This window comes from Lonchura striata, chromosome Z, assembly GCF_050655825.1.
Source record: "Lonchura striata isolate lonStrDom1 chromosome Z, ASM5065582v1, whole genome shotgun sequence".
Classification (NCBI taxonomy): Eukaryota; Metazoa; Chordata; class Aves; order Passeriformes; family Estrildidae; genus Lonchura; species Lonchura striata.
In genome coordinates, this window is record NC_140740.1 from 76990134 (window position 1) to 77010951 (window position 20818).

General features: G+C 38.2%; 1 long non-coding RNA gene across 1 annotated transcript in view; it reads right to left on the reverse strand.

Annotated features, from left to right (window-relative positions):
* LOC116184646 (uncharacterized) overlaps positions 1-20818 on the reverse strand; it is a 71927-nt gene that overhangs the window by 40188 nt on the left and 10921 nt on the right. Inside the window, exon 2 of the long non-coding RNA XR_014951468.1 lies at positions 1724-17644. This is a non-coding gene — a long non-coding RNA (uncharacterized LOC116184646). The remainder of the gene's footprint in view (positions 1-1723; positions 17645-20818) is intronic.

The following is a 20818-nucleotide window of genomic DNA, read 5'->3' on the forward strand; positions in this document are numbered from 1 at the left end:
TAGTAATGCTTGGCTCCTTCTGCCTGCTTAACACAAGTCAACTGCCCTACAGATGGCAAATAGAATACATCTTGCTTTTCAATCTAGGAAAAGTAAGATAATAGAGAAAGAAACCCTATAGGGAGTTAATAGGTTGTGTAGTGCCAGTATTTGACATAATCAAGAAGAGGAGAGAAAAGTACCTGCTAAAAGTTGCATGGATGAAACTGTCCTTTTTTAGGCCAGAAGGAGGGACTGATAACCTCCACCTGAGGGTCCAGAAGGGGCTAGATAACCTTATTTCATTTCAGCTCATATTGGTACACTGAAGGAAGGCTTCACCTTAGCTCCATGTTTGTCAGCATGGTGTGAATCAGTAGGTGCTACACAGAGCAAAATCTGATTGGGGTAGGTAAGATATGCATTGATGAACAAGTATGAAGCTGTCATAATTTTCCTGAAGTAATCAGGAAATTATGTTTCTCTTACAAGGTGATGGTATGCAGAAATCAAAACTTCCATAGATGTGCATGTTTTATTCACATGTATGCCAAATACTGACAGTATATTTGTGGAAATCTATTTGTTATATGCAATTGAATTGAGCTATGGAAACATGTCTTGAGGTAAGATTTATGTCACTCTATTGCTTCCTGAAAATGTATTTTACAAGGAAATATCACCTAAGCCATAAATGTTCCAACTTAGTGCCCTAGGGATCTGTCTGTAAAATATTTTGGTTGTCAAGACATCTGTATAGTTTTAAAAAATTAATCTACATACATTAAAAAAAAGAAGAATTTTACCATAGTCTTCAAATATTAGAACTGAAGAGATTAATTCTGTCTTCTTAGAAATCTGTGGATATCATTTTATTTGGCTTTAAAAACAAAAATTATTCTGTGGAGTTCATACTTCCATGTACAGGTTCCATGCAGGAAGGCATGGACTACAGGAAAACTCTTAAACAACCTCCTGGCATAAAGAAATATCTTCATGGTAGTTGTTACCTGATCTGAATATAAATCATCCAGGAGATGGGGTGTCATTGCTTTCATGTGGAAGTGACTTGGTAGGTTTTGCTATTCCTGATTGCAGTTCCCTTGTTTTTTTACTCATTGGTGTTCTTATGGGTCTGGCTGTGGGTCCCTGACCTTGCAGGTGGTACAGTAATTCCAGTATTGCCTTCAATAGAAATTCTTTGACTGGAAAAAAACCAAGTTGCCAGTGGAATAGTGTAAAATTTGGTCCTGTCTGTGCTAACAAACACAACAAGCTATCCCAACAACAACCTTACAAGACCTAGGTAAAGACACTGTGTGTTCTGAATCTGATTTGCAGTGCAGTGTGGACCCTAAGTTGTTTTGCAAATTAGGCCTGTACTTAGAACTGCATTTGGCAGTAGCTTTGTGGTACATGAATTCCATATTTGATCTGGGGGAGGGAGACTGAATAATTTCAGGTAATTAATATATTTGAGAAAGTCAAAGTGTAGATGTATACATTTGTCAAGACATTAAGACAGTATGAAAGGACACATCTTAGCTTTAGCAGGTCATGACTTTGAGCACCAGAAGGTACACTGATGACAGTGCCATGACTTCAGCACAGGGAATAAAAACCAGCCTTACAAAGAGGAAAGGGTGATTGGTAATAAAATAATCAGAGTATCACAGGATAATTCAAAGGTGATAAGACAGTTACTATGTAAGAAAAAAATTACTTACTTCCTTAGATATCTTACCTGCAGAAGGAGGAGAGAATTTTGTTCTTCCAGAGAAGCATTTAACTGCCTTTGCTGCTGGATATTTTTCCATTCCTGCAGTGTCCTGCATATCTTATTCACTGCATACCTTCCAGCTTATGCAACAAATGATGTAATATTGTTACAAATACTCTCTCCTCGTGTTTGCACATTCCCTGATTCAGTACATCTTGACTTGTTCCATTCTATAAAAAAAGTAATGGCCCCTTAAGAAGATATCATGTCACAATCTACCTTTCTTATGGGGGTACCTGAAAAGTAGATAATTGGCTAGGGATGACTAAGGAGATGCAATTTCTGCCGTTGAAACTGCATGTCTGGATTGCAGATGAGAGAGGTAGGCAGTGATTCAGAGCATGTAAGAGACATGCCTCTTGTCCTGTAGATCATGTGTGGATCATAGCAGAGTCCTTGTGAGTCTTTATTTCACAAAGACAAGTGGGTGATTCTGACAGCTAATTCTGAAAGAGGAAGAAAGTGCATCTAAATGGATGATTGGAGGGCTTTAGAACTGTTTGCGTGGCATCCTAACCTTTGTTTAGTTGGCATCAGGAAGCTGAATTTCCTTTTCAAACACCAAGTGAAGACTGCACTCTGAAGTAAAGGACTTAATGTACGCATGACACTTGAGGACAGATTGTCTCAGTTGTTCTCTGAGTTTGCCTGAGCTGAGATGATGGAATTGAGTGGTCAGAACCTGACCTAGTGTCTGTGTCAACACCCAGGATGACTGAATTGAGACTGTACACACAACTTGCACAAGCTGGGCCATAAGCAGGCCCACTGCACTAAAGCATTGTTTTCTGAAAATATGCAGAGACATCTTAATTACATTACAATTGGCATTGGTCTGTTGTAGCATATCGCAATAGCTGAATGTTATTTATGTATTTAATAGCAGTATTACCAGCCCCTAACACTGTACCCAGTGAACACAATGACTTATCAGTGGGGATAGCTGGGATGCTAAACAAATACCAGCTAACCTCAGTGTGAATCTCTTTTCTTCAACAGAACTGTTTATACTAGATGAGTTTTATTCCCCTTTGTTTGTATTGAATTGTTTCCTTCATGTGAATGGTCATGTAAACATGATATACTGTATCATCCTGAAAATCATTCTATGCTACTTACTTTAAAAACAAAGACCATATGTCTGTTTATATTGTTTGAGGTAAGTACTCAAAACTGTCATCAGCACTTGCCTCTCCATGATTCAGACTATGCTAGAATTTCTGTGAGAGTTTCTGCTTGTTCGGGTTTATAACTCTGCAGCAAGTAAAACATTCATACTGTGGTCTGATTGGAAGTGGAATTTAATCACCTCTGAGAAAGCTGTTTTCTTAAAACGTCTCTTTTGTGCTTTTGTCTCTTCACCTCCACAGCAGACTCGGAGATTAGCTTGGCTTGATCCCTCAATATATGTATACTGTAATAGCATAACTAGAGGTATTTATGCTCATCTTGCCTCTCTGCCTTCACTTTTTTGTAGTTGTGGTTATATATATTGCTGTAATTACAATATGCTAATTCTAGTCTAAGAGTCTCATGCTTGGAGGGAATATTGAGGAATATCTCCTCATTAGTACAATACTGAGGTTCTGTTCTGCGTCTGATATGTCACTCTGCACTATTTAGAAAAAACAGAGCCTGTGTTCCTTGTAATGGACATTTCCTTTACATTACTATTGCCCTAATCATTAGAGGTAGATAATATATATTTTATAGATAGGTACTTACTTATGTACTGTATATTATATACTATACATACCTATGTATATATAAATTAGAATGATACTATATAATCAACTTCTAGCATACAGTACAAGAAATTATGATTACAAAATAAGTATTTTATGCCTGAGGCAAAAGAAATATTAGGTATTTTATCTTAATATTTGACATACTGCTGTTTGACCTTGGGAACAGAGAATAATTTAGTGGTTTAGAATTTAGTGGTTCTATCAAATTGTAGTTGGATAATTTGCCATTTCATAGTCTTCTATGTCAAACCCTAGGCAGATAAGAAACCAGTGAAAAATGGTAACATTAGAATTCAGTGCCATTCATCTCTCTGATTCTTTGTAAACTGTACAGAGGAGAATGTGCAGTCTCTTACTTAGTGTAGTTTCTTAGACTGTGCAGTCTAGGAAAATGTGCTTGGACTAAACTGGTATTTCTCTTGAAACATTTCTGGATAGAATAAGGAATTCTCTTTGTAAATTCCATTTCACTAAAAGAAATAGAAGCAGTAGGAAGCCACTTAAAAATGAAAGTTGGACTTGCTATTGCTTATATAATGAAAGTTAAAATAAGAATTTAATATTTAACAATTAAATAATCCTCTTTAGTAATGAGAAAAGCTGTTTAAAGTGGTGGGAGTTTTAAAAATGCTTTTGTTTACCCTTTGGTTCAAGCATTCTATGCATTAATGTTCATGAATTCCAGTGAAAGGAATAACCTGACTAGTGACTGAAAAAGACAAAGACATGGAACTTGTTTGCATCTGGAGACCCTGATGTCCAGTGTCAAAACTACCACCCTTACCCTAAGAAAGGTAAAGGTTTAGGTAAAGGTTTTTGCAGAGTTTACTCTGTATGGTTAGGTATTTAGGCTGTGATGATAGGTTTAGCGTGGTTACAGTTTTTCATCTCATGCATGAAGTCTTTGCTTCTACTATGAGAAGAAACATTTGTAACGTGGTAGTCTTGAGAATGATGTGTTTGAAAATAAAAAATCATGGTAAGAAAATTTAGGAAATTTTAGGGGAGTTTAAAAAATAGAACAAGACACTTTTATTTTACTTACCTCACCATCAAAATCTCAACATCTTAAAAGATTTATTTAAGACCCAGAGTGAGGAATAAAATCCTCTGTAATTGAATTGCTATATTTTAAGCATGTTACTTTTTAAGCAAAAGTTTATGTTTTGTTCTTTCATTCCTTCAGGGATGAGAAGTGGGTATTCAAAACCTCTGGGAAGCCTCAGTGAATCTGTTTTTCTTGGCAGCAGAGAACTTTAATTTTTAACCTTGCAGGATTACAGCATAACAGATTGGAAGTCTGTGGTCTGTGTTTGGCTTCATCTTTTGGTTTTCAGGCAGCGAACTGGGAACTAACTAGAAGAGATTATAACTACCCAGTAGCTTGGTTTGGATGCACTGAGATGATAGCCCACAGTGCAGCTGTGCTTCACAGCTGCAGAGGCTGCAGCTGATCCGTGGTGCAACCTAGGATTTCTTCATCCTTGGCTTTGTGCTCAGACAGAGGGGAAAAATTATAAATCTTAAAGGGGAAGAAATAAAGGGATGTCATTAGAAATGTGGTGATCTGCAGAGAGGGAGGGTGATGTCTCTGAGAAAAGTTAGTATTCCTCAGCATACAGTAGAAGAGAGGATGCATGAGCAGTTATAATTTTGTACTTTTCCAGCTTCTGAGTGTTTTTTATGACTTTCTTACGCAGTTCTGAAAAGGTGATTTTTGAAAGCATACAAACAAAACCATAAAGAGAAGGGTGTTCCTTTACTCAGAAGTGATTGATTCCCATGTGGGTCATTATGAAAATTTGTAATCACAATTCCAATAACTTGACCAATTGAAGTTGCTGATAGCACTGGATTGCAGTCTTTTTTGTAGACTAGCCAGTTAGGGGGAAAAAAAGGATGTAGTTGTTGAAACTGATTGAAAACAAAAGAGTGCAGGTGTCTGTGAAATTTTGGTTCTATTCTACAGCTGGAGACAGTGTTTGTGTATTTAACACAGTGGATCATTATGCCCTGCCTGTTTCATCTGTCTCTTGAAGTCTGCTCTGCTTTCTATTTCTTTCTTGTTAGCCCAAGCTCTTCAGCTTGTTTCCAAGCTAATGAGTATTCTCCGTGTCCTGCATGGGCACTATCTGTGAGTGTTGATGGAACAACAGGCAGAATTTCTCAGCTCTCGGTTCTGGTGCCACAGCAGTTTCTGGGGGCCAGTACCAAAAATTGCCAGTACATAATTGCCACAAAAAGACCCAAAATGCTCTACAAATCCTTTTGTAATTGTGGAGTCACTGATTTCATCTGTGGGAAGGACATGCATTTAGTCTGGTGATAAAGGAAGTGTAATAAGGCAAGGTAGTAACCTGAACAGTAACAGAAAGTGTTGTGCAAACTTCATTGGTGGACGTATCACCAGTAGTGTGTATGATATGAGTATAGATGTACATTTGTATGCATAAGCAGATAGTATCAATGGCTCAGTTGCTGGTATTACTGATGAGGTAGAAGACAATGGAAAAGGCACAGGAGTCAGTCTGTAAGCACCTTTTCTTGTCCTATTAAAGCTTTGTTGGGGCAGCTCAGCAGTGGTGCTACAATTGTTATGCAGGAGAACTCCTTACTTGCTGAAGACAATAAAGCTACTTCATTTAGTCTAGCATAAAGGAAATATTTAAGGAGAGGTGAGCAGGAGTCCGGCTGCTGTCTTACTGTTTATAAGTGTATTCATTTGCTGTAAGGCTGTGAGAATTAAGCTTAGGAGGGGATATTGAATCTATGGAGTAACAGCTGTGGAAAAGTTTGCCCTTTACCTCTTCTGTGTGTAGTTTGTTCCCAACAGCCATACAGTATAGTTCCTCTGCTTAGGAGAGGAAAGAGTGTGAGTTTTTAATATGCAATAAACTTATCTTCCTGGTTTACTTATTTTTATTGTTATAATGCAAAGTAATATTTGAAACATTCAGTGATTTTAGCTTAACTAAACAAGTAGTGACAGAACCAACATTAGTCTCTAGGAAAATTGTGGGAAGGTCTTCTCATCTCCCTGTGCAGTAAAAATAGCTTTAATATGTTTGCATCAGCAGTTTCTCCTCTTGAAAGTATTTAAATGGCACAGACTCTCTGGCATGGTATGCACATACTGCAGTAATCCATTTTTTTCATCAGTGTGTTACTAATAATGAGCAACCTAAGCTCTGAAAACCTCCCTCTGCTCTTAGCTGTAAAAGAATGCTTAAAGGATTTAAGGATGTCAGTCATCATCTGGTTTTTTAGCAGGGGTGTGTGTATGTGTGCACAGGGATGAGGGGAAGAGAGCCCAAGCCGGAGTTCAGAAATTACACTGTGTGTGTGGTCTGAGGTTATTTCTCATTTCATGAAATGCACGCTTCATTCCTGGCTCCAACAAACTTGCACGTCACTGAATAAGTCCCTTATCCAGTTTCCAAAACACTGAAGAGATTTGAAAGGACTCTGTGGGTGGACTGCTACTATCAGCAAAAGCAAATAAGCTAGCCTATTTAGTTAAGCATTTTTTAATACTTAAGCAGAATAACCGATAGCAACACTTGAACGGTTGTGGCCAGCCAAGGGAAGAGAAGGAAGGGGAAAAAACCACACAAGTTTAAGCAGTCATACATTAATTAACATTAAAGGCTGCATTATATTTCCTGGTGTGTGAAGGTGCTGTCTGATCAGTCCAGGAAGAACACTAGGGAATGATTAAATGAACTGCCTGTGCCTCTAACAGTCCCCTGTGGTCTGCTGGTCACAGTTTAATCAGCATTTCACCTTCCTTTAATCAAAAGTGGTGTAAAATTATTATTGTAAGTCCCAGAAAGATCAATCTAAATAATCCTTGTATCAAGCTGGTTTGGTGTCTAAAATATGTAAATTGCTCTACCCTGGAGTACTACAAATGTCCAGCAAAAAGTATTATTATAGCAAAATGTAACTCTGTAATAAATCTCAGTATCTAAAACAAATGATGGTTCATTTTGTGGCAGAAAGAAACTACAACAAGCAAACAAAATATTACTATTCATTCCATTTGAAATGGTTTGGCCAGAACATGGTTGAGTACTCCAAATCCTGTTTTCAATCTAGTATTCAGTGATCAGAATATCTCCAATCTTGATTCGTTGACTCCAAATGAGCAGTGTTGCCAGATCCATGTATTCAAAGATTAACTTCACTATAGCTCTGAACTAAATCAGAAAAAAAGAATCTCCTTTAAAGTGAATCTTAGGCAGAAATCTTGTATCCTGAGAGATCAGGATCTATGAAAGCCTAGGCAGGGCAATAAGTGATAGCGTAATTTGATGAAAGCATCCTGTGACAGAGAGGCAACAATGGTCTCCTTGCCCTGGGTAGCATGGCCTGGGTCCACGCCTCTCAGAGGTCTAGCAGAGTGCATGGCTAGAGGCCTTTGCCCCAGCAGTGAGGTTCCTGCTTCCCTGTGGCATGAGAGAGGGAATAATCAGGTTGTAGATCGGGGATTTTGCTGAAACCTTTGCAACCCAGCATGCAACTTAAATACTTCTCACCTCCCAGTACCAATGTTAAATTAGGTGCCAAAGGTCTCATGCTCTGAATAAACAGTAGAGAAATGAATGTTGCCAAGGGGTTGTTGAATTGTAGGGAAGGGAGGCAAGAGGTATTAGATGGTTTTATTTCCTTTGTGACATTAGCAACTCTTACTTGCTTAGTGTGGGCCAAAGACAGTTGAATTGCCAAACCATGTTACATATTGTCTTTTCAGGCTGCATGGATCCAGGAAGAACTGGTGACTGTAGCTCTTGTCTGTTTTCACAGGCTGCTGCCACAGGTTGTCTCCATCACATCTTCTGTGTGGGAAAGGGGGCAGGCTTACCCTTCCCTTTGATAGCATATCTGCATCTCTCTCCCCACAGGGAAAATGAAGCACAAGGCAGGCAAACTGCATGAGCAAAAACTCTTGTGATGGACCCAGATGACATAGATCTTAGCTGTGAAACTGTTCTTCCTTTCTTAGCTTGTGTAATGTGTGATCTGCCTTCAGGGGATTTCCTGCTGTGCTGCTTGACAGATCTGATGAACAGTAGGTACTGGAGGGAGTTGTGGCATGATGGCATTCAAGGATGAATGGCATGAAAAGCTCTAAAGCATGTGCAGTTACTCTCTGGACAGACTAGACAATATAGACCCTGAAAAGAAATTTGTTAGGGCATCCATAATGAAATTTAATGGTAAACAGATCTGGACAGTGAAATGAGTTAGTTTATGGGGAAAGGTGGCATTTGAAAAAATTTTAGGGTGTACTAAGGACCTATATAAAAGGTTCAGAGAGATTTGAATAATAAAATACTAATGCACTGCAAGTCATTTTATGTTTTCCCTGTCCTTGAATGACAGCAATTTATGCTGAATATTTCCACATTTTTACCAGCCCCAGAACTGAAAATTGTTGTATTTTTATTTATTTAGTCTGACTTATTCTGGACAAGATTTTAGTCTTTCATTCCTTTGTGCTTAAAGCACACCAGTGTGTCCAGCTGCTGAATACAGAGCTTTTCTCAGCAGTTGTCTGCATTAGCATCTGGCTACTAAGACCAAGCTGTGCTGCCAGACTTAACAACACTGTCCAGACAAGGCTTTCCCAGAGTTGGATGAGCCTAGGAAATAAACCCACCAACCCCAAAACCGGCTTAGAGAAATCAATGCCAGTTTCAAATACCACACTTTAAAGAGCTTCTGCTTGTGAAGCTAGCAATCAGAAAACCTCTCTCTGTCTGGAAAAGGGCACTGAACCATCCCCTGTTACAGGACCTGACGCTGAGTTCTTGGTGGTAAGTGACCACATTACTCTTTGGGGCCTGTGGGTGTCAAAGAAAAGATGCATGTGAGAAAAGACGCCAGCTGAAAGCATGGATATGTTTTGAACACTGGAGGTAGTTTAGTAGCCTGAGCCTGTTTCTGATTAAAATAAGAGTCCTTCAGATGAATGGAATGTAAACCACATACCAATTATTGGAATCCCATAAAGGAAACTCCCTTTTCCGTCTGTCTATTCATCCATCCGGCCACCCACAAAAGTACAGTGTCTCAGAAATATCCCTCAGCAGAAATGATGGAAAAATTCAGTCCTTGTTTCCTTTTTCCTTACCTCCCAGGTGCTGGATGACAACTAAAGAGATGAAATTGCAGTGAAGCCACTTAAACAGTTATCAAAGAAATGGACCTGCTAATTAAAAGGATAATATTTCCTGGCACAGGAGAAAACACACAAAGTCAAATCTTGAGGCTTTCTTCAAGCCAACTTCTGTGGGAATGTGACTGTGTGAGGGCTGCAGGAGTAAGTCTTTGAGTAAAATCCATTCTAAGTGAAAGCATTAGGTCAATGTACTCATTAGAACAAAGTACTAAGGCATGCATATGCCTGTTTCATTTGGCAAATCTCTCACTCCTTTGTGTTCCCATTGCACTTTTCATTGAGGCTTTTCCATGTAATTTATTGCAGTAATTAATATTCCTGTTGCTTACTTCTGTGAGGTGGAAGGCATTTCTCCCAGGTCAGTTTTGCATTTTAAGTGTTACAGTATCTGTTTTACAGATGGTAAGTCTAAGACAGAAAGTTCAGAAACAGCAAATCAGTGCTGGAGTATGTCAGAGTCCCATTCCTGTCTGTGACCACAATAAACACTGCTTCTCCTAAGTATGCTCTAATCTCAAACACACTGCTTAAATGAGATCTTCCCTATATGACTGAAGGCAATACATCTGTTTTCATGAGCAGTCTCTAGCATCCCTGACACCACATTGAGGAATACAGATCTGTGGAAGAGGTGATGCTATGAAATGCTTTTTACATTGCTTCTGTAATTGCAGGACAGTTCAGTCTCATTGCAAAAAGCAGCCTTTGGACAGCTGGAAGAAGTTTTAGATGTTAATAGTTTAGGCAAGATTTGGGTCTACAGTAGTATTATGGTCTAGTTCATGGTGATTGGTTTTTGATACTCTGCTGGCCTCTAGAGGGATAATTTATACAGGCTGAAGCAGTAACAGAGGGATTTTAAGCAATCTTGCCTGCTCTTCAATCTTCTTGCCAGCTAGTTCTTTCCTATTTGGCAAGGCCTTTAAATAATGAGGCTTTGTAGCTCTTTGGAAACACTTTCTCTTTTAACCTCCATGATTTTCCTTCTCTCTGGGCAATACATGTAAGCTAAGTTTCTTCTGCTTGAATAAATAAGGGTAGAAGATCCTGGTAATAAACACTGCTCAACCACTGAAGTGAGAAGCTCTGAGGAAAATGTGCCAAAGGCAAGTGAGAGAGAAAAATGCAGAAAAGCCAAGACAGCATTTTGTGCATAACTTCCATAATTTAAAATCTCTTAAAGGCTAAGAATACCTTCTCATGAATCCTGTCATGTTTATTGAAAATAATGACTGCATTGTAAAAAAAATAAGATCATGACTTTGAAATTCCCAAAAGCCAGTAGGCTTTTCTGCTTTCTTCTTGGCTTTTTCTACTTTCTTCTTCACACACTGTAAGAATTTTCTGTATTTGCCAACTTATTCCCAGACTATATCTTTATGTTTTTCAGGATATGTGTATTAAATCTTAAAAAAAAAAAAAAAAGAAAAGGTGACAATTTACTGCAGAGAGCAGATAATGGTCTGTAAGCAGTAACTGCTTTCAGGAAATGATGTTAACATTAAATACATATAGTCTTAATACCTAAACTGTACCTCTATAACTTCTGAGGATAATAAGCATCTTGGTGCATCTATGTGAAGGCATGAATTACTGTTTCAAAGTCATTATACCCTGTATTCAGCAGAATACATCCTTCAGATCCTCAGCTCTGTCCAGGTCCTTTGCCTCCATTCACTGTGGCCACTCTCACTCAGCTAAAGTGTTTCTTGTCTCCTCGGGATGTTCCCATTACCAGCTTATTGACAGTTGTCCATTTGGAGTCAGGTTGGCTTGCTGGACCCCAGTGCAAAGTAATTTTTTACTCATCTGTGCCTAGTGATATTATAATTGAGGGATATGTTTCTATTTGCTTCTCCTTTTCTCTTTGAGGTGACTCAGAAATTTTCAGTGTAGGGAAGAACCTTGTCAAGAGATCATCCTGATGTCAGTGCTATTTTAATGTTTAGGCTAACATAGTATTAACCAGTTTCCCTCACTTATTCCTTTGCACCATTAAAACATGTGTGGCAAATATTGCTGGCAGCAAAATGGCTTTTGTGGCCTTGCTCTGGTAGGATACATATCAGTCATGGGATGTTCTTCTTACTGTATTCTAATAAAATACTGAAGGAAATAAAATGCTGTAATAATCAAGATCTATGGCTGTAATCTACAACAAAACTAATTTTGTCTTCCTGTCTTGTGTGGAAAAACAAAAGATTCTACACTGGTATACCTGTCTTCTCTAGAAATATTTCCTCTAATTCCTTCCCCGTGTTGTTGCTGTGCAGCTATGTCATCAAAATTCAACAAACTAAGTTACTTATCAAAATTTATATATACTCTTCAATGTGTACAGGAAGCTAATATGTCAAAAGAGTGCAGTGTACTGGAGTGAGAGGTAAATTTTTGGTGGAAAGTTGTAAAATTATCTAAGTAATGATGGTTGCTGTGTGCCACTTGAGAAGCCAGTCAAGACTAGTTAGTTGTTATAAATCTGATCTTCATGTGGCTTTGTATTAAGAACTACTGTCAAAGTTTATGATGAATCTGTGTAGCTCACATGTGCTATTAGTAAAATTGTGTTTCCAAATGGAGAACAAATGAAACAAAGGAAATTCTGTTTCATTCCAATTAAGAATGTCAATCCAATTAAGAGCTGTGTAGCGCCGCAGAGTCTCAATATTGTTTTGCAGCTCTGGTTAGTGTGTGGTATATGAAAAAAGGCAACCATAAAACAGTGATTGCCTGATGTGGCCCTAAAATGTGTACTAGAAGTTGCTGGATTAGTGGTGATGGTAACTACAGGCAGGGAAATTCAACAGCGATGTATCATCTATGCAGCAAATAACTGGGGTCAAAGACAAAGACTACATTCAGAAATTCTGTCCTTTTGTTGTGGGAAACAGCCTCAAATGCAAATGCTTATTGGTTTGAACAAACCTTGAAGGAACTGATGGAAATTTAAACATATTAAAAAAATACACAGGTCTGTGTGAGCCTTTCAGAAATAAAATGCCAGGGTCTTCTGGATTCATCAGAGTACAAACAACACAGAACTGACAGAAAATGTTGCATTTCTGCAGCTGATGTGTGACATAACAATAATCAACATGTTAAATGAGAGTTAAAACAGACCTTGATATAATCTCCGTAACTTCCTCCAGCTTCACAGCAAGACCGTGAAGATGACCTAGAGGGATGAATATGCAAAAAATCTAGATGCTATGAGCAACTTAAACATAAGAAATCCCTCACTTTCTCTTGGGTGTTATTACAGTGAAGCTCTCATATAGTTGTGAAAAGCTGACACTAAAAATCTGTCTTGTGAAGTACAGGAGTGTTGAGTTCTCTGGCAGAGAACAGGAAAAGAATATTCATTTGATCTGCAGAATATCCAGGCAGCTTACAACGAAACCTGTATTATGTGCTGAATGTTACTACTTTCCCTCACTCAAGCTTTGGTCTGAATGACTGGCTTATTATGCTCATGAATTTGGAGGCTGTAGCAGGCATGTAGTGTTAGTGAATATGGCCAAAATGCCTGAGGACACAGAAAGAAGGAGGGGGAAAAATAATTCCTGCCTAAATAAAAATGGAGCTTCAGTTTCATTTGTGTCAGTGTTGGATCAAAACTTTTGGGAAGTCTGAGAAGCCCATTGTAGGTTTATCCACATGGATTAAATTCATACCATGTGCAGGAAGGTCATTCCCCTCCTTTCATTTCAGTCTTCCACATCAGCAAAATGTCACAGTAATTGACAGAGGAACTTAGTGGTTATTAAGCGCTGCTGGGTAGGAAATTATTTTCTTGTACTGCAAATAACCAATTTCTAAATCTTGCTCTAGGAGTACATGTGAAGGTCTTATGAGAATGACAGAAAAATATGATCATTTATGGTACCAGATATTAGGATAGTCATTTCAAGCTATCAATCAAGTTACAAATGTTGGTTGTGTGCCAGTGGAAGAAGGAAGTAGCAGTGGTGACAAGGGGCTGGCAACAATTCTTTTGTGTCATATTCTGATATGATGGGGTGAGATCTAATACAGTCCCACCATGTCTAAACAGTTATGGTAAAAGGATTGACTGATATTCTGGAATAACTGCTCATTGGATTCTTTAGTTGGAAGCAAGTTAGAGTAGTTAATTTGTTTTTTCAGGTGGTTGTTGCCATGAATTGTGGGTCTTCTATGCTTCAAGTAACATCAGGTTCTTGGGAAGCTGATGAATCAGAACTGTCTGAAAGATGTAACCAGATGCTCATATACAACTAGGAGGGAAAATAATCCTGTAACTTTTTAGTATCTTCTTATAGATTCATAAGAGTTTAAAACCAGAAAGGACCATTAACTTCTTTCACAACCATTGAATTGCATTTCCTCTCGATTTTTTCATTAAGCATACTACATTACAGCTACTGCATACTACATTTCAGGTATGTTAAACAATCTTCATTGTGCTTTATACAGAATATAAATATATATTCTATATGAAGGTCAGCCAGAGCAATATGTGCATAAATAGCCTTCCTTATAATCAGAAAATCTTATTATTTGAAAACCAACCAATATTTCAACATTATTTTGTTGAATCAAGACCACAAGATATGTGTAGAGCCATCCCATCAGTCATTTTTATTAATCAGTCTACAGTGTTAAAACCAAAAAAATGGACTACCAGTAAACTTTTAGTTGTTTTGTTTTTTGGAAAACAGGAGTACAGGAATCCATTACGGCTTTGTGTTTTCCAGACTCTGTACCACTGCCTTGCTTGGGCTTGAAATTGCCAAATAGCATTTCCAATGGGAACTCTAACACAGAGCACACATTCCATTACTGGATACTTTTTCCCCAGTGAGATTTTAGAAATTTTTCAAGAAAGGGAAGAAACTTTTTGGAATATTAGGAGAAAACTACTACTTTCAGTTTGCATTGGAGACTTTTTCTGGCAGCCATCTGAGTGGGCCAGTTCTGCACACTGAATTCAATGCACTAGGGGCTGGAGTCATTAACAGGAGACTTTGTAATCTGGAGGGTTTTTTTGCCCTTTGAGGAAACTGGAAGACATTTTCTGACTCAGGGAGAGTCAGATGATAAAATTCTGTTACTGACAACTGAATTCTCTCTTTCTTAACACCTTTTATATGCATCATACTGTCAAGAATTTAGCAGCTTATTGCTTTCTGCAGAACAGCAGAGCACTCACAAGAGCTATGAAAGTTAATGGAAGGGTCATATGGAAAATGTAAAATCCTATTAATTCAAAAAAATTGGAAAAAAAAAATCTAGGAACCTCAATTTACACACCCACTTGAGACCCTGATCCTCTTGGACATTAATCTTCTGTGCTTAAATTACCGTGTTTTATGGTAGTCCCTCACTTCATAGGTTTGGTATAAATGCAGTTTGTAAAGCATTCAAGTATTATAATGATAAGGAAAACAGAGAGACATGCAAGAAACTCAGGGCTTATTTCTTCAAAGTTATCTCTGAATTATGCAGAAGACACATGCTGAACACTGGGAATGGAACACAGTGATGACTAGTGGTCCTTGCCATTTCCTAAGGCACATACAGAAGTGACCCCATGTTCTGGCATTCTTCATTTTAAAGAATTGAAACTGTGACTTCATTGTGGATTTTTAGATGTGTGCACCACACACAGAGAATAATGCGTCCCTAATAGCTTTTCTTTTCATCATCTTTGTAATCCTAACTCTAATCTGAGTTTCCTAAAATATTCCTTACATTTCTATACTTCTCTTTTACTAGAAAACTGCTTTTGTTTGTTTGTTTGTTTGTTTTGTTTTTGTTTTTGTTTTTTAACATCATGACATATTTTATGTTTACATCAGAAGAACAAGTATTTTTTTGTCCACAACATACCCATCCTTCCTCCAGAATCAAAAAGAAAATCTAGGTCTTTGCATCCTGTTGTATTGTTCTGTCCTTACCTGCTCTGGTTCTCAATCCTGTGGGTGCTTTTTTATGGAAAAAGGCTTTTCACCCAGAGGGTGGTTGGGCACTGGAACAGGCTCCCCAGGGAAGTGAGGTCACCAGCCTCACTGAGCATAAAAATAGTTTGGACAATACTGTCATGCACATGGTGTGGCCCTTGGGGATGGTGGTGTGCAGGGCCAGGAGCTGGACTCAATGATCCTTGTGGGTGCCTTCCAACTCAGCTTATTCTATGATTCTGTAATCCAGCTGACAATTATTTGGCATCTGCTTTGGTTCCACTTCCTTACTCCCTGCACTAACCTTCTTTCTGAGGATGTCCTGTCTAGTGTTTCAGTGAAGAGATTTCTCTGACAATATTAGTATTCACAAAAATTGCCTCATACAAAGCACAGGATAGCACATTCTTTTCCCAATCCAGTGTGACTTGTATTCTCATTTTTTTCATGTAGGTGGTACTTAAATTTGCCTTGTGTCTCACTTTAGGTCTATCAAATACTACAGGTCTTTGTCTTCTACCAGTAAAGGAAACCTCATAAAGTTTTAATGGTTATCTTTCAGTATATTTCTTACTTCAAAGGCACCATTATGACCATATTAGGATTTCCCTTCTTGAAGATATATCTATCAAAAATTTCATTACATATAATCATCATGGCAAAAAATGAGCTGTCTAGATACAGTATGCAATTACAGTAACTGTAGGGACATGGCTGAAAAATCACACTTACCCATGTAAACCTCAGGGTGTGAGATCCTCTTCCAAACATCTCTCCATAAAACAAAGGAATTTTGCAGCATGCTGCTTTCACAGCCCAAGTCATTAGGACATTTCTCATTGATTACACAGAAAATAGATTAATTTGTAATGCAGCCAACAAATGTGTAGCTCACACATGTGCTATATTTGATATTGTATGCTTTGTTTTGTAGCTGTTCTTTATCTAGTTACTAGAAACTAAACATGGTGTCCTTGGGTGAAACATTAGACCAGGGCACTGCTGGACTCTTCAGGATTTGCAGCTTCCAGATGTTTTTACACAACTGTTCGAAACAGAGAGGTGGTGTGTATGGCTTTCATTTTGTTTTTCTAAATTATGCTCTATTGCTCCTTTGTCTCCCTTCCTTTGTGTGGTATTTGAGATGGTTTAAGGTAAGGGTGTATATTGGCAATCCATTTTTATTGGGGCTCTGGATCCAATCAGTGCTGCTAGTCATTAAAGAACTTCTCCATCTACTATTTTTTATAAGCTTCTTTACACTGTCTGAGTAGTTATGTCTTTTTTTGACAAAAATATTTTACATGATAGATTGAATGAAACAGAAATTTTCAAATTAATTTGTGAACTCTGCTAATGAAAAGAAATAATGTGAAAAAATAAATCACTGCTTTAAAAAGACCTCTATGTTGTGTCTCATAAAAAAGCCTTCAGATGTTCTTTAGTACTAACTGTATTTTTTTATTACTCTTCCTAATATCTAATAATGAAACCTTGTATTTATGTGCCTCATCTTCAAAGTGCTTTGAAAACATTTGTTATCTGAACATCTGCAGGATGGGATGTCCGTCTGCTACACAAAGCAATCTTAAATGAGTGCAGCACAACTGTACCACATGCCAGATTTTGGGAGGATGATTTTGCTTCAACTTTATCTACCATTTGCCCAAAGGTTTACAGCATATTTTAGACATTCTTGGCTGTAGATTCAAAGATGCTATAGCAAAATAACACATATCTCTATGACACAAAAATTGAATTTGTTTATTTTGAATCTGGAACTTTCTAATATGTGCTACTTGGTTGCCTTAATCTCAGAATCCTGTGAAATTCTAATGCTACAACTTAGCAGAGACTTTGGGTGATTTTCTGTGATTTGCAACTAATAGGAGAGCATTGTCAGGAGGCAAAGCAGCTCAAGAGGTCTATAGGCTCTTCTACAGCATCTGCCATAGATCCCTGTACAGCAGTGGAGCTCAGGAGCAGCCCTCTGTGTCAATGAGATCACACTCTAAAAAAAAAAAAAAAATAATTAATTGAACTGGTAATCAAGCAAACGCTCTTGGAGTTTGCATTCATTGGGACATCACATTAATCTTATATGGGTGTGAGTCTAGTTTTATCAGTGAAACTAACAAAGAAAAAAACCCTCCAAAACTTCAATTTTACACAGACTTTTTGAAAAAGAATGTAATAATTCATCAAGCTGAACTTTCATCTTCTGTTCCTAAACAGTAATTTAGGGCCTGTTTGCCCTGCTTGAACCTATTTCATTTTTCTTCTTTCATTTCAATACTTTGGTAGCTGAGATTGGGAAATGGCAGATGAATGTGTTTTATGGGAAAGTTTAAAGGCAGGAGTTCATGTGCAGCATGTTATCAATCATGTCCTGTAAATATGATTACAGCATTTACACTGCTTCACATCAAAAGCCAAATGTTTTGTGATGTCTCCACCATCGTAAACTTGAAGGAAACTTTTTAAATGGTAGTGATCCCTCTCTGAAACTGGATGCCTGCTGTCAGCAGTGAAAGCAGTAGCAGTCAGCAGTAGATCTGAGAAAACTGGTAGCAGAGGGTGCAAATGCCAAGCTGCTGGTCAGTGCTGCAGTTGCCTAGGGAAGAACCAGAGATTTGCTATCATCTGCTCCAGCTGCAGTGAGGAAGTTGGCATCTTTCCACCTGCACTTGTAATGGAATCAATATGGGTGTCTTGCTACAGCATCTGTAGAGCCATCTGTCTTTAACCACTGACCCTGATTATCTTAGTGGGCCTAACTTTGATTAATCTCCTTGAGTGTTTTGTTTACAGAACCTGATTTCATTGTACTCAAATTTTACAATTATTGGGGTTTTTTGTTTTGTTTTGTGTTTTTTTGTTTTTATTTGTATCAGAACAGAGCTAAAGTTAGCTTTTTTGCATTGTGCCTGGGGACATGGATGTGAACAGAACAACTGAGTCTGAATTTTTCACTTGTTATTGAGATGAATTTAGGTGCAATTATTTCTGGTTTACATTTTTGTCTAGTGTCTCTGTCACCCATTGTGTGCAGCTGGCCAGTAGTTTTTATGCAAGAAAGAGATCCTGGAGAACAGAGGGACTGAGCATGATTTATTTTTCTCTCATTAATCAAGTCCCCTGTCCAGGATTCTGGGTAATGTAGTCTCTCCTTGGGATAAATGGTCATTATCAGGGACTCTCCTTGGGATAAATGGTTCTAGATGGTTAATGTTTGTGCTGCAAGAGATTATTTGAAAAAAGCCCTAGGCACAGGAACATAACACAATACAATTGCTCTCCAAAGAGTGGGCTGTGGGCCCATGCTGTCTGCAGAGGCTGTTTCTCAAAATGAGAGCCTGTGAAACCCTACATAGCAGGACTTGTGAGCATGGGGAGGTGGCACAAGGACATGCACTGGAAAAGTTTAGCCTCTGGGTGCTGGGATCTGGGATGCAGGAACAATGGGAACAAAAATGGTTGGTAACTAGGATTTCTGTTCTAAAGGAAATTCCTATGGTTTCAGACAAAGCTTATTCCAAAACAGAAGAAAATGCTAATATGTTCCCATTAAACAAAAGTCTGACAGGGTTTGCTTACTGTGGTAGTATTTAAAAAATTGTTTCAATATTAGTGTTGTAGTTCTGTGGAACTTTGAAAATTAAATTAGGCTATATGATACATAATGTTCATAATATGTAAATATTTAGCATTTTCTCTATGTAGATTATTGTGTTACATAAATATTGTCACTGTCTGAACAGCTAAAGGTTAACCAAAATGGAGAAAAGAAGCTGTGTGTTTCAAACACTTCCTGATGAATTTGTGGAAGCCGACCTATTCCTGTAAATCTTTCTCATACTGACAAACTGGATATTTTAAACTCATCTAAGTGGGCACATCAGCAGTAATGCTACAATTGTGACCTAATGGAAGCAGTTCCTTTGCTCCCATCTGTAAGAGGTCAAGAGCTGTTCCAACAGCCTCATCCACCACTGATGTGCTAAGTCCAGATATTCAAATTTATAGATTAGGATTTAGAATATTCACAGGTTTTATATTAATTTCTTTCTTCAATTTGCAAAACCAAAGTCATGAGTTCTAGGAAGTTTCTGTGGTATTGCTGGCTGATCAGATATCTGCTTCAGCCCTTCATCACATCAGGGAGCATTCTGCCTGTTCCTCCCTACAACCAGCATTAGATTTGTTGTAGGTAGCACCAACATTGTCAGAGGTAAAACAGAGCTATTGTAGCTGTTACATTTTGAAAAATCTCTGCAACAGAAAATTTTGTTGTACAATTCATGGTAAGAATTTGCTGTAAAGCATAGTTCTTTCTTGATTAGCTCAGGGGCACCTTGATCCTGCAATTAGAAAACTGTGCAAACTCATATTTCTGGGGCCATGATGCTTTGGTCTCCTGGCTTCTAGCAAATTGGATATTTTACACTTGTAGCAGGCAGTAGTGCCTGCATCAATGGATCTGTCCTAACCTTTGGTTAGAACTAAACAGAAAGGGCAGAGATGGATAAACAATTTAAATAGCTTTTAGCTTAGTCTCTGTAATAAATTAAGATAGACAGTGAATCAGGACAACAGTGATTTTATCAATCACATGTTGATGAAGGAAAGGGAAAGTAGCCTGGATCTGCAATCAAGTCTCATGTTTGTGCTGCTAATTGCAAACTTGATGTCATTTTTTAAAGGGGTATATTCTAAAAGTGGCTATGATCTTGCACTAGAAGTCAAAAGGTATCATTTAAATCTGTGCAATCTGAAAAAATTGTCCCATGTGTCTCTCTTCATAGAAGAAAGACCATTTGCATTTGTATGTATCCACCAACAAGCACAGAACCCTTTTCATGCATACTTCAGCCTGGGACATTTTATCAGGTCAGCAGGAGCAATGGCTGTGCCTTACATCAGGACAAGCACACAGGGAGTACAAGCACACCTGACCCACCATACATGCTGGCAGCACTGAACAGCTGTCCTCCTGGGAAAAACAAGTCATGCTGGGGAGCTTTGACCCAGCTGACAGCCTTTGAAATGCAGTCCAAGGGAAGAGCAAAGATTTCTCTATTGGCAAAATGTATCAATTGCCAGAGTGCTTTACACTCTGCTTGTCATGTATCCTGCTCCGTGTCTGCCCAGCACCTCTGAGACACATCAGACCACCAAGGGTCAG